This window comes from Phocoena sinus, chromosome 11 (assembly GCF_008692025.1).
Source record: "Phocoena sinus isolate mPhoSin1 chromosome 11, mPhoSin1.pri, whole genome shotgun sequence".
Classification (NCBI taxonomy): domain Eukaryota; kingdom Metazoa; phylum Chordata; class Mammalia; order Artiodactyla; family Phocoenidae; genus Phocoena; species Phocoena sinus.
This window is the reverse complement of record NC_045773.1, coordinates 19189106-19202417: the sequence shown is the minus strand read 5'-3', so window position 1 is coordinate 19202417 and position 13312 is coordinate 19189106. Positions and strand designations below refer to the sequence as shown.

The 13312-nt window shown below is 41.7% G+C and overlaps 1 protein-coding gene across 7 annotated transcripts in view; it reads right to left on the bottom strand.

Annotated features, from left to right (window-relative positions):
- FOXP1 (forkhead box P1) overlaps positions 1-13312 on the bottom strand; it is a 601805-nt gene that overhangs the window by 381198 nt on the left and 207295 nt on the right. For 5 of the 7 annotated variants that reach the window (XM_032648541.1, XM_032648549.1, XM_032648548.1 and 2 more), the window contains exon 1: positions 1403-1498. The exons of the other annotated variants lie outside the window; for them this stretch is intronic. The gene's annotated coding sequence lies outside the window, so the exon portion shown is untranslated. Of the gene's footprint in view, positions 1-1402; positions 1499-13312 lie in introns of those variants that run through there. 7 annotated transcript variants of the gene reach the window in all.

Sequence of the window (13312 nt, the reverse complement as noted above, 5' to 3'; positions counted from 1 at the left end):
TAAACAGGCAAGCAGAGCATAAAGACAGAAAGCGCAAATTGCTCTCCCCCAGACATCTTTTCCCCAGACATCTTTTATGCGAGAACACACAACTAACTTTTTTAACATCACGTAGGTGCATCTCTGTTACTGGAAAACAATTCTTAAATGATAGAAAGACATGAAAACATATCTAAAGACTAGCCTACTATTTTTTGTCAGAAAACAAAAACCCAAAACTAGGAATTCATGAATGGAGATTCTGATTACCCCTCTATTCACCAAGCTGTTTGTTTAAGTATGACTTTCCTTAATTAGTACCACTAGTCCAGGGAAGCATATTTGCTGAACCTGTCTCTATGTTTTGACATGCAAGGCTTGTGAATTTCAAACACACTTGTAGACATCCGAAGCATTATTATTTATTAGGGCCTATTTTAAAGGTGGAAGATCTGAAAACACTCTCAGAATCTGATGATTCGAGGAAATTTAATAGCTCTGTATCGGCATTAGATCTTTAGCCTGCCATAATCTATCCTCATAGCCCTTCATCCGTATTTGATACCAAAGAGGCATTTCAACAGCTTGTCCATCAACTATAAAATAGAAGGAACATACAGCCAAACCACATGACTTAGAAAATAAAAGACTTTCCCTCACACTCATTTAGCTCATGAAAACCCAACGTGATTAAAAGGGTGAAGGAGGTATATTCCACTAGGTGAGCCATAATAATGGTATGCGGCATCCATTACATTTGTAAGGAGTTTCGAAATTTTCAAAGTGCTTTCCTGTACATTATATCTTGTTTCATCCTTACAAATACAGCCTACTCCTACCTCAGTAAAAAGGGCATTATTTTTTTTATTCCCATTTCTTCTTGATAAATGGTTTGCTCAATAACAGAGGGACTGCTACCTGGTGAGGTATCCTGATTCCAGGTCATCTGTTCCCCCCTTTGATGCATTAGATCAGGGTCCACAAACTACGGTCTTTAGGCCAAGTATGGCCCACGACCTGTTTCTGCAACTAAAGTTTTATTGGATGCAGTCACGCCCATTTGTTTACCTATAGTCTGTGGCTACTTTTGCGCTACATCAGCAGAGTTGACTAGTTACAAAAGAGACGCTGTGGTCCATGAGGTTAATAATATTTACCATCTGGCCCTTTAGAGACAAAGTTTACCAACCCTTCATTAGATCACCCTTCCACAGATATGATGCAAGTAACAAATCCTGCTCCGAAAAGCCATAAAGCTATCGTGGAAGGCAATAAACCTATTCCTGCTGGCTTTGGAACTCATGCTTGATCATGGGGCATTCCATTATCTTCTGAAGGATTAATATATCCAGTATCGTGTCACCTGCAAAGGCGGATGGCAACTTTTAATCGGTACACAATGTAAGTGTTGTTTGCCACTCACCCTGAACTTTTAACGTGTCTCACAGCCATAAAAAGTCTGGAGGTCACTGGTTGGGGGCATGCATAATGCCACAGGACTGCAACACACAGAGAGACACTGAAAGCAAAAAGAACAGAAGAGGTTAAGAGAAGCGGCAAACTGTGTTGCCTCAAAAGTAACACATTCACGTGAGCCTTAGGTCTTCCTTATTGACACCGTGCTTTTACATTCAATATATAATCATGTATCTGTGTATCTATTTTGTCCTTTCCCTTCTAGAATCAGCATTCCATGTAGCTCATAATTTGAGTTCAGTGTTATAGAATTATAGCACAAAGATGTTACAGAGTCAAGTAAAACTGCTACTCTTGAGGCCACTGTCATTCACTTAGGAAGTTTGGTTCCTTTAACTTCCAACAGTTCTTATTTTTGAGGATAACTTCTAGGAATTACAATGTTATCTCATTCTGAGAAATATGGGTAAGATGATCCCTGAGTCCCAGTCCAGGCAAACACAAAATCTTACTCCCCAAAGGTTACAGTTCGTCTTCCATTGCATTTCAAATGCAGAAGGAGGCTGTGAAACAGCCCTCTCATGCAAACAGTCAGCCTGTGAATGTGCTCACGTGTGCTGAGGCTATGCGTTTTCACGGCTTAGTTGGGTTATGAGTATTTTCCAAATACAATGCCAAGTAAGTTGAAGTTGCTGACAGACAAGTCAGCTCATCCTCAAGCAGTTTCAGCAAGTTTTTGTGAATAGCAGTCAGTAGCAGGGTTTTACATGCCAGGCCTTTTCTGCTTAGATCCTTGAGATGATAATGACACCTGTACAGCCCTGAAGGTGACAGAAGGGACCCGCTGTGAGGTAGGGAAATGCAACTACAGGATGAACAAAAAGCACGACCTCTTCCCTGTGTGTGTGCTGTTCCCTTGCAAAAGTAAACTCAGACAACGCTCCATGAATGCACATGTATTCTAATCTAATCAGACAGAGAAGTTGAAACCAAAAAAGAGATGTGTGAAGTTTTATGATTTGAATAGTCGTGTATCTCCGGAAACTACGTGGGCTGTCTGTCTACCGGGGCTCAGCAGACTGTTAAGTGGTGGTGCTCCCAGTGGGTGCCTTTTCTTGACAGGAGATAAACTCAGGACAGATCGGTCCACACTCTGTTTTCTAGGTATCAGGTATCGATGTGAGTGTAAACTGTTTGTCAAATACATCACGGCCTAAGGATCGTCATTCCCATATGAGTTTAACATGCTGTGTTAGCGTTATTCTCCTTCAACAAGGCAGCTTAAGAGCACGAAAAGAATGCATCAAAAATATTTCTCCAGGTAATTTCAGTTGGCAAAGTTCAAACTTAATTGGTGACCTCATTAATGAGCAACGGCCACCACAAGAAAGAGGACCCTTGTCACGGACTTCTCAGAGCAATGAGATAACGAAGTTAATTGTATTGTTTCCAATGGATTTACACTGGCTTCCCTTCAGAGGCTACATTTTCCAAACATTCGTTCTGACACTCCATGTGTATGCTCTCTCCTCTTGAAAACCTATCAGCTGTGGGCTCCTCCAGGAAACGTCGGCAGATCACAGCCCTCACATCAGGGCAAAGCAATTGGAAAACTTTTCTACCCTTTATTATCTACTTGTAAAATGTTATAAGCCTGTAAACTAGTTAATTTATAAGCCGTGTTAATAATTTGCCCACACTTGATCGCAGGTTTCGCAAACACGGTTTCCAGGGGTGTGGGAGGATAATTTGTAGGTCCGGCATCTCTCCTAAGGGGACACTAACTAATTTGACACAGTAACATGACATTGATGGTGGGACACACTAATGACCACACTCCAGGACGTGGCTGTCAGCCTGTCGTTCCAGTGAAAAGCCAGCTTGCCTTCGCCGCTGCTCGGTACACGATGCTCAACTAATTATTCAGACAGCGACATTAATGAGAGCCCTCGTGTTTATTTTCAACATACTAACCAGCGCTTAGCTTCCATTTGTCGGATATGGTCACTGATTAAAATGTGGCTCATGAATAGTAAATCTGAACTCGAATATAACAAAGGAGTACCCGAGGAAAAATGAGGAACAACTGATTGGAAAACCATCCTTGTCAACTCGTTTTCGGTCTCAAATTTCGTCAAGGACAAAGTGACAGGTAGCAGGAAATGCTGTGAATACCAAGAAAAAGTGAAAGGGATATTTTTAATCACCTATGGCCATATACAATCTTGACTTTTGACCAAAAAGCCACAGGATCAACTCCAGGTCAAGAGCAACTTATATCTCAAATAAACTTCACCAACTTTATGGTACTGAATGAAGATTTCTTTTGAAGTTAGTTTTTCCATGGAATGACCGAAAGGCTTGTTTGCTTTAGTGTGCTTTTTCAATCTTACAGAAGTTTGATCTTTGATGAGACTGGTCTCAAATAGTGATCTTCACAAACATCACTGAACGCAAGTGTGTTTTTTCCAAATCTATTGTAAATCTGTACTACTGAGGGTCTTCTTAAAAATGTTCTTTAATATCCTCTTTACGTCTTGTTTCTAGTCTGCTAAACCTTGCAATCAAGTTCTTTCTACTTTAAATTAAATTTCTATTTTGGTATGATAAATTTTGTCCTTCATTTAATGGTGATTATAATCCTAAAATATTCATATAATCATAATTTAAAATGAATAACTTAAAAAAGGTGTGCTTAGATCCATGAGAGATATTAAAAAATTGAAAATGGTCCTGATGTGGTTCATTGTAAGCTGTGCACTTTGAATCAAATAACAATGGCAGCATTTCAACAAATGTCCTATCTGCCCTCGTGGATAAAAATTCCACTCAATACCGTGCATGACTTCTGCTTTTATAGGGTAGCAAAATAAATCTGAGTCCACGTAGACCACTTTGGTAATGAAAATGTCACTGAAGGCAACATTTCTTAAGTATCTATCTCTAAACTTACTCTGTCATAGATCTGTGATTTTAGAATGCCAAAGTATGTAAATGGCACACAACATGTGGGAAGCAGATTCAGATCACAGGCTAATTTTTAAAATATATTTAAACACGTATACAGATTAACTGTCTCTACCCAGCATTACTGTCTCCAAATGTTATTTACGTGGGTAACTGTTAAAGACAGGTTCTCAGATTACTGGCATCTTTGTGCCTTTTATGCCTGGGGAGCATGTATCCTCCATAATAACCCAAGAAGATGTGGTCAGTCTGTGGCAGAGACTCACTGAATGTTCATCAGATCTCTTCCTTCTTCCTGGGGTGTACACAGCTGGGATGTATTCAGTTAGGTGGGTCCTTGCGGCTGAGTTATGGCCAAACAGATGGAAGTTGCTATGTACTTTCATCCTGACCCAGGATCCTCTGACCCATCCCTAATGCCCTCTCTCTTCCCTTGGTTGTGAGCCCAGAGGTCCAGGGCAGAACTCCAAGTCCTACAAGATGGTGGAGTCACTGGGTGGAATAAGCCAAGGTCTCCGAAATACCACACGGAGCAGACCACCACACTTGTTCCCCACCAGCCACCAGACGGAGGTGCCTCACAGTATACCTGCACTAAGTTAAGCCTCTGAGACTCAGGAATGCTTATTACATTTGCCACTTTGTATCTCTTACCCGAATACACAGACCCTTCTAATTTCCACCCGGTTCCAAACTTATACTTGAATTTCGGAAAACACCACACATAGAGTTGCAAATTTGGAAAAATCCCTGAAGATACGTTATAGTTGTGATTGTTTGTTCCTCTAATTAACCTAAGGGTAGAAAGAAGAAAGGGAGCAGGCAGCTAATGTGTTCCCAAAACATGTCAGGTGTATCTTTCCTTACTTATCTTCACATGGCCTGTGAGGCGGCCCGATTTCCATTTTACGGATGACAAACATTGAGCCTCTAAGAAGTTAAATATGAGCCAACGCCAGGGAATGTAGATCCAGTGGACATTTTCTTAGTTGACTTGCCTCTTGGCTTTTAATACCCAGATTTTGCAGGAAATGCTTATTTCTAAGTCAAACGTTTTTGCTTGTTGCTTATAAAAGAAAAAGTCCATGACATGCTCTAAAATGTAATACAACATTTTCAATTAAAAGCATGAGGAGAAAGTGTCAAGTTACAATACACATCGGCAGAATGTCAGAAACTTCTGTAGAGGTTTTGAAAAGCCAGCAACAAAGGGGATGTGTCGCGGATGTTCTTGGTGATAAAAAAGGAAGAAAAAAAAAAAGAAAGCCACGTTTCAAAAAAAAAAAAAATGCATGTTTGAGAGCATATTAATTGTTTGAGAAATCAATGTTTTAGACATTTTTACATTCTTAATGCAATGGTTGTTAACTATATATAAGGGCATTTACTATACTTTTGGTCATATTTTAGAACAAGGGTTGGCAACCTTTTTCTGTAAAACGGCCAGACGGTGAACATTTTAGATGCCGCAGCTTTTGCAGCTGTAAGTTCTCTGTGGCAACTACGCCACTCTGCCACTGCAGCAGGAAAGCAACTAAAAGGAGGATAAATAAACAAATGGGCGCTGTGTTCTGATAAAACTTTATTTACAAAAACAGGTAGCGAGCCGGATTTGGCCCCAGGGCCATAAGTTGCCAACTTTTTTTTTTTTTTAATTTCATCCCTCCCCCCGTTTTGGGGAAGTATAATTGACTTATTATGTTAGTTTCGGGTGTACAACAATATAGTAAATTCGGTATTTTTATATGTTACAAAATGATCACCACCATCATTTGCTACCTTCTGCCTTAGAAAATTGATTGGGGGTTTTACATACTGACACATAACACATTATGATTTCTCATGTGTTAAATAATGGGAATAGTATCACTGCAACGAAAAGAAAAAGCTGATGGTTTTTCCTCAGCCAGCACAATCAAGTCCCCGTCTTAAGGTAATGGAGGCAACAGTCACCTTAAAGTGACCTTATAATAAATACTGCTTTAAAAAAAAGTAAAGCAAAATAAATAATGTGTAGATTTAAAATGTCACTGGAGGACTGAACGCTAGAAGCAAAAAATGACAACCTCTAGAAGTTTCAAAAACAAGTACAAAGTCTCCCCATATTAGAACCAAACAGCTTTCTTGGATCTGGAGGACGCTCTTTATCAACCAATTCCAGAGTGGGAGCTATGTGTCCAAAGACAGAATATGCCAGAAGAAACGCATCAAATATATTCTCCCGTCATTCTCCCAAGAATGTAAAGTTGTTGTAACAAGGTTTTAGTTCACTTTTTTTGGGTGGGTGGTAAAGCTCACAGACGTAATACAGACAGAGAAATGCTTTTTTAAAAAAAATCTCAGTTCCCCATTCATGTTTTATTACAACAGTGAAGTACACAAGATGGTTTGAGACACAAAATGGGATAAATTGTATGAATTTGTTTACCTAAAATGTCAATTCCAACAGAAAAAAAGCAAGTCAATGATAGCCCAGTCTGACAAAGGAATAGTTTGTAGCCATTAAAAATAACTCCAGGAATAGGGAAATGCGTACAGACGCTTGTTATGATGGGACATGAAATAAGATAGGAAAAATCATAGCTAAAGTACACTCTGAAACATATGCATCAAAAAAAGAAAAAGAAAGAAAATGACAGAGAGTTTGCCTTGGAGGAAATGGGATTAGCTGCTATTTTTCTTCACAGTTTTTTTGTATTTTTGATTCTCTAAACAAAGCAATTTCTCAAATACCGGTTATAGAATCTGAAAAAGCTATCAGAAACTTCCAAAAGAAGAAGACATTCGCTGTACATTTATTGACACTCATTTATTAATGGCTTTTGATTGCCTCTTTTCTCAGAACAGGAGTGTCTTGAGAGCAGACATTCGTGTCATCTCTCATTTCCCAAACATGGTGTTATAGGGCACCTCACGCACTCAATTAACATTCCTCGAAGCAACTGAAGAGTTCACCTTACTTTTAAAAAGTCCTCTAATGAGGATTCTATAAATAAATTAAATTTTTATACTTTAAGCCTTCAAAAAAAAACACAAAACAATCTTGCTGAAAGCATTTGATCGCTTGTAGATTATAGCTGTAAATCAGTTGCCTGATTCAAAAACTGCACTTTCTCTCCTCTTTCCTTTTTCCGTGATGGCACACAATAACTTTGTCTTTCAATAACTTAAAACAATTCTGAGTCATTGGCTCCTTAAACACAAAATACATCTTGATCAAGGAAGCTTGCCATTTCATAAATATTTACCCCAATGCACTACCCTGCTTTGAAGGGGGGATGGTGAGCTCCCGATTGACAAGTAACTTCTGAGCAGAAAGAGGGAGAAGATCTCTCATGTCGGCGAGGAAAAAGGTGCTACGCTGTCTCCACATTCACTCTCTCCCGTGGAGGGCTCTTCCCCACCAGCCAAAAAGCACACGACAAAGGCAGTCATCATTCATCACTGTTTTCTTTCTCTCGGTCAATCTCTGTCTCAGACAGACACACACACACACACACGCACGCATACTCACCCTGCACTCACCTCTCACTCCCCACCTGCATACTTTCAATGGCTCCCCAGTACTCGCAGGGAAAGAGATCAAAACCTGCACTTGGCCCTTAAAAGGCCGCTGGAGATCTTTCCAGCCTCCAGCTCAACTACACATCTCCACTGGCCCTGCTCAGCTTCTCACTGTGCCTCTGTACTGAGCTAAAAGGATAGAGGAAGGAAGACTGAGGACTAGATGAAGATTCCAGCTTCCTTCTTGAGAACCACTGTGGTCAAGAAGACAGTGGGGAAGAAACATCTTTTTTCAAAGAAAAAAAAAAAATAGGCATTGTCAACACTTTATTAATATGTTTTCCTCCACTTAAATTTCCCATGGTATCTTCTGGAGAGAAATAAACTGAGATGAGTACACAAAAAACTTAAGCCTTAAAAGCAACTCCAGCTTTCTCCTCATCACATAACCATTCGCCCAAGGGTTGTCTGTAAGCCCACAACAACGACAAGTGGGAGAGATTTTGTTGGTTCTCACCACCGGGAAACTCTTTTCTCCGAACTTGTCAACTCCAGGAGGAAAAGAGAAAGGGAGAGCCAACTGCAGAACACAGCGAGGTCCCACCATGGGAAAGCCAATCTGTGTGCAGTCACACTCGCACTCGGGGTAGACTATCCCATCTTACAGTGGAACAAATGCAAGCCACAGCTGGCTCATCAACAATCCCCCTGCCTAACCCCAGAGGAAGACGGGCTTTCAGCTGGGAATGAAATGAAAGACATCTTCCTCACGCCATGCAAAAATCAAGGCCCTCTGAGGATTATCGTTCTTCTGGTCTCTGGGGGAACAAGGGTGTTGATGAGCAGCCAGCAAAAAGAGGAGGTGCTATGCTTCACTGTGATCAAACCTCAGTGGCCCAAACCAAAGTAACACGTTGTTGGGGACTGTCACATGATAACTAGTACCATTTCATTTTCCTCTTCCTGGGCACACAGGACGATTATGTTGCCCCATTTTCCTGACTCTTAGGTTGGGACTACGTGTCTGATTTCTGGTCCATGGGATGGGAGCAGAAGCAAGGTGCCCCACTTCCAAGCCTGACCAAAGAATCAACTGTGCTCCCTGTTCTTCATCCCCCGAGACCGTGGAGACCCCAAGTTCTCGTGGCAAATACAGGATGGAGAAGGTTCCACGGGCACATGCGGACATGAAGGGAGCATGACATACACCTTTATTACGTTAAGCGACCAAAATTTGCAGGCTGTTGATCACAGCAGCTAGCACAACGCACCCTGACTAATGTACTTGACACCTTATTACAGTCTTCATTAGGACCTCCTTGAATGCATACTTGTTTTTGGCTTAGTCTCCACCATGGGACCATGTCTTGATATTCTGTGTATCCCCTTTTAGAAAAGACCTGCCACCACGTCTTCCAATAAATGGTTGTTGATAGAGTGACAAATCACTAATCAATTAAGAGGGAAAGCATTCACGTGACACTTAACTTTTTCAGCAATTACCCTAGGCCATATATGACAAATGAGGACTCTGTTCTCACGAGGCCCGCAGGAAACAACAATACAAGCAAGTGGGAAAGATGAACCCACAGATTTGACCTGAGCACAATAGGTCAGAAAAGGCTGCATGTTAGAAATGATCTGGAAGCCTCAGACATTAAAAACACGAGCAGAACTTAGCCAGGGAGGCGGGGCTGGGCGGAGGGTGAAGAGAGCAATTCTATGATTCTCTTGGTCAAAACAAACAAACACAAACACCGGGCCTGACAATAATCCATCTTCTGTCTTCTACAATGGCTTTAAAAATATAACGTGGGAGTATCAGGACTTCCAAACCAAAAATGAGGCCAAATACGTGGAGTAATACAGAAACAAAAGAACGCCATTACCCTCTGCTAAGTGTCTCAACGGTGTAACTTAAGACAAAACACTTGTTTTTCTTCCACCGACAGGGAGAAAAGAGTGGGCTAGTCACACGAAAATTGCTTTTCTAACTTCTCTGAGAAAATAATAGCAAGAGAAACGAGGCAGTTCACAGACCGCACCACTATTCCTTCTTAAATATTCATTTGTCTCCTCCTTTCTATAAATATCAGAATGAGCCCTCAGAAAAAACCACAAAAAACAAAAACAAAGTGGGTTTTGTTTATTCTTTAAATCCATAAACTCATGAGGATAGAGCACTTAGAATAGGGTCGAGAGACCCAGCTTCTCATCAGCACTGAGCTGTAGCTTTTAACTGGGTCCCCTCATCTGCAGACTGAGAACAGTGAGTTTGGAGAACTGAAAAGTCCTTTCCGGCACTAGTATCTCATAAAGGGGTTTTCAAACTCTCATGCTCATCGCAATCACCTGGAAGCTTCATTAAAACAGGACTGCCGGGCCCTAACCCCAGAGTTTCTGATTCAGTAAGGCTGCGGCAAGGCCAGAAAATTTACATTTCTGTCTCCAGGTGACGATGGTGCTGCAGCCGCTTGGAGGACCGTGCCCCGAAGTCCTCTGCTTCCAACCTGCCTGTCCGTGCACATCTGGACGCCCAGGTGGAAGACGGTCTTCTCCTAACCGGGACCAGCCGAGTCTGTATCGGGTGAGGACTCTTTCTGGGTTCCTTGCCCAACCTCTGGGGACCCAGACCTTAGCCTCTCTCCCAAGGAAGTCTACTCTCAGGAAAACACCTGAAGCTCTGCAATCCTGTCCCCAGCAGCCGTCCACGTGGTTTGTTCTGACCTCTGAATCAGAAGTGGCTGCCCTCGAGGGCTTTGCATCAGTCTCAAAAGAAGACCCAGCCCTTTGCCATGTCACGTAGGGCCCAACTTCCAGCTCCAACCTCTCCCATACCATCCTCACCCACCCACCCTTATTCCTGCGAATGACCTTCTGTTCCCACACCATACTCTTACTAACTCTGAGGCTTAGGCCTCATCGTTCTCTCTGCCTAGAAAGTTCTTCCTACAGCTCTTTGTCTATGGAGACCATTTTTAAGCTTTAGACCTTAAATCAAAACCCATCTCGATTCTGAAAACTCCTAGTCCTAAAACTACGAAAAAACAAAACAAAACAAAACAAAAAACCACCTCTTCCATGCTGCCTTCCCTGATCAGACCATCTAAGTGACCCTCTCGAGGTATGGGCCATATACCGTTTCCTTCATGTATTTTTATTCTATGTAACTACATTGCTCCCTCATTCCATTATTGACTCTCTCTGCCTCCTTCTACTCAAAGGCAAAGTCTGTGAGAGCGAGGGTCTGTTGGGCTGCCTTCCCCTCTCTGCAACCCTCACACAAAGCACGATGACTGTCACACGGCAGACACTCAAGAGGTATTTGTCGCACGCAGGAACGACTACATTAATTATCGTATTCTGTCTGTTAATTAAAAAAAAAAAACCCAAGGAAAAGCCAATAACTGTGAGCTATAACATCACGAGTTCCAGAGCCCAGAGTGATGTGTAACGGCGTGCGATAAGACTACAGTTACAGGGACGAAGCATCTGTGCCACGATTTCAGGCTTGAGAAACTGAAGTGGGTCCAGGGCTGGGGAGATCCTTGGCCGTACATCTCAGAGCACCCCCAAGAGGCCTGCCCTGTCCTCTACAAGCCATCCCATATCATTTCTGCAAGGCTGGGTCCATAACCCCCAGACGTCTTGAACTTCTTTCTAATGTCACCCCATTCCTCCTGCCAGGTGCAAAGGGAAAGAAAGTTCTTTGCAAGCTGAGCTCCCCTACCCTGGTCGACTCTGAAAAACCACTTGTAAGTGGTGTATGTTAACCACAGTTCGTAATTTTGTCACAGGTGTTTGACTAAAAAGGGGACAAAGCCTTTTAAGATAGTCTGCCTCTATTATGTCATTGTGTACATTCCGCACCACACCTACAAGCTAACACAGTCCTTTTGTTCTATGCCATGGCAACCAAGAGAGGTAACGCTGCATAATTTGGCTAGGGGCATCCTACAGGCTCAAAAATGTGCACGCCTTGGAGGGGGTGGTGGTGGGATGAATTGGGAGGTTGGGATTGACATGTATACACTAATATGTACAAAATAGATAGTAAGAACCTGCTGTATAAAAAAATAAAGTTCAAAAATTCAAAAAAAAGTTCGCGCCTTTACCAAAAAAAAAAAGTTAAAGTAGAATTTTAACACAACTTGTCATAACAGCTGACACCCATACACTGAGGAGGAAATCAAATGATGTGAGTTGTACCTGGCAGTTCAACAGACTACAGGATAAATACTTTTCACAAGGCAGCCAAACCATCAGTGAGAAGTTTTCTATAATTATTTTTTTTAAATCGTTAACATCCCTTAAGCTTTTTACCAGCCTGGTGGGGTGAAATCAGTGCCAATTCTGGTTTGGACACTAATTTACTTATTGTGCAGACTTAGAAAAGTCATTGTCTGAAACACACTGTACGGAGAAGGCTTAATGAATTCAATTATTCCAAAGGTTCCTTCCAATCCAGACTCTTTGAATCTATGACGTAGTTTCTGGATTTCCACCTTAGGTGGACAGACACAAGGAAAAGGGCCAGCTCACCTCTGCCCCCCACCCACCCCCGCCCCATAATAAAACAAATACTGTGAGAAAGGCCAGCCTTTATCACAAGCTAAGGTGTGGCGTGGCTGTACTCGGGTTTCTTGTATCTGTTCAAATAAAGTTATGTTTCCAGGTACTGCAGGAGGGTGAGTTGATGTAGTAATTACCTGTTACTCTTGACAAGTAAGGTAATTAATGTAGCAAAATACCACCGCAATGTGTGTAAATTTAGACCACCATAATTAAAGCACCCGTCTGTTCAACAAAATGTTCAATTAAGAAAAAATACTGACGGTGCACATTTTGGGAAATTAGAAAACGTATGGAATGAACGAATGTCCCTTGGTTGACATCCGTTTCTAGAATGCTTTCACAGTAGGGAGCACGCATCAAGGGTTATAACGGAATAACTTCCACTGAAACACAGAATATCTTTGTACGTCTACTATTAAGACAAAAGCGTCTCCTGCGGAAACACGTTACTGAGCGTTCTCGTTCTACGTCACGTATGCAAGTCAGAAAATGAACTTCAGGAGCATCTGAACCCCCAAACGACAGCAAGTAGCAAAAAGCTGAAAAGTTACTATTGTGTAACAACCCAAGGAACAGGGCTGCCCCCAAGTATCATAACCTGACAGTACGATCGCCTACTTGCCGACATTAAAGAGCTAGAGATACTAAACACACCCTGGGCAAACAAAACTGCCAACTTCCTGGCACTCCTTGAACAGAGGGACAACGGTATCAAAGTTTGCTTCATTATCTTTTACTCTGGTTTCTTCCTGTATCCACCAGTCATTTTTTTTTCTTTTATTGAAGTATAGCTGATTTACAATGTTGTGTTCATTTCTGGTGTACGGCAAAGCGATTCAGCTATATGTATTTTTATACATTACACACACAC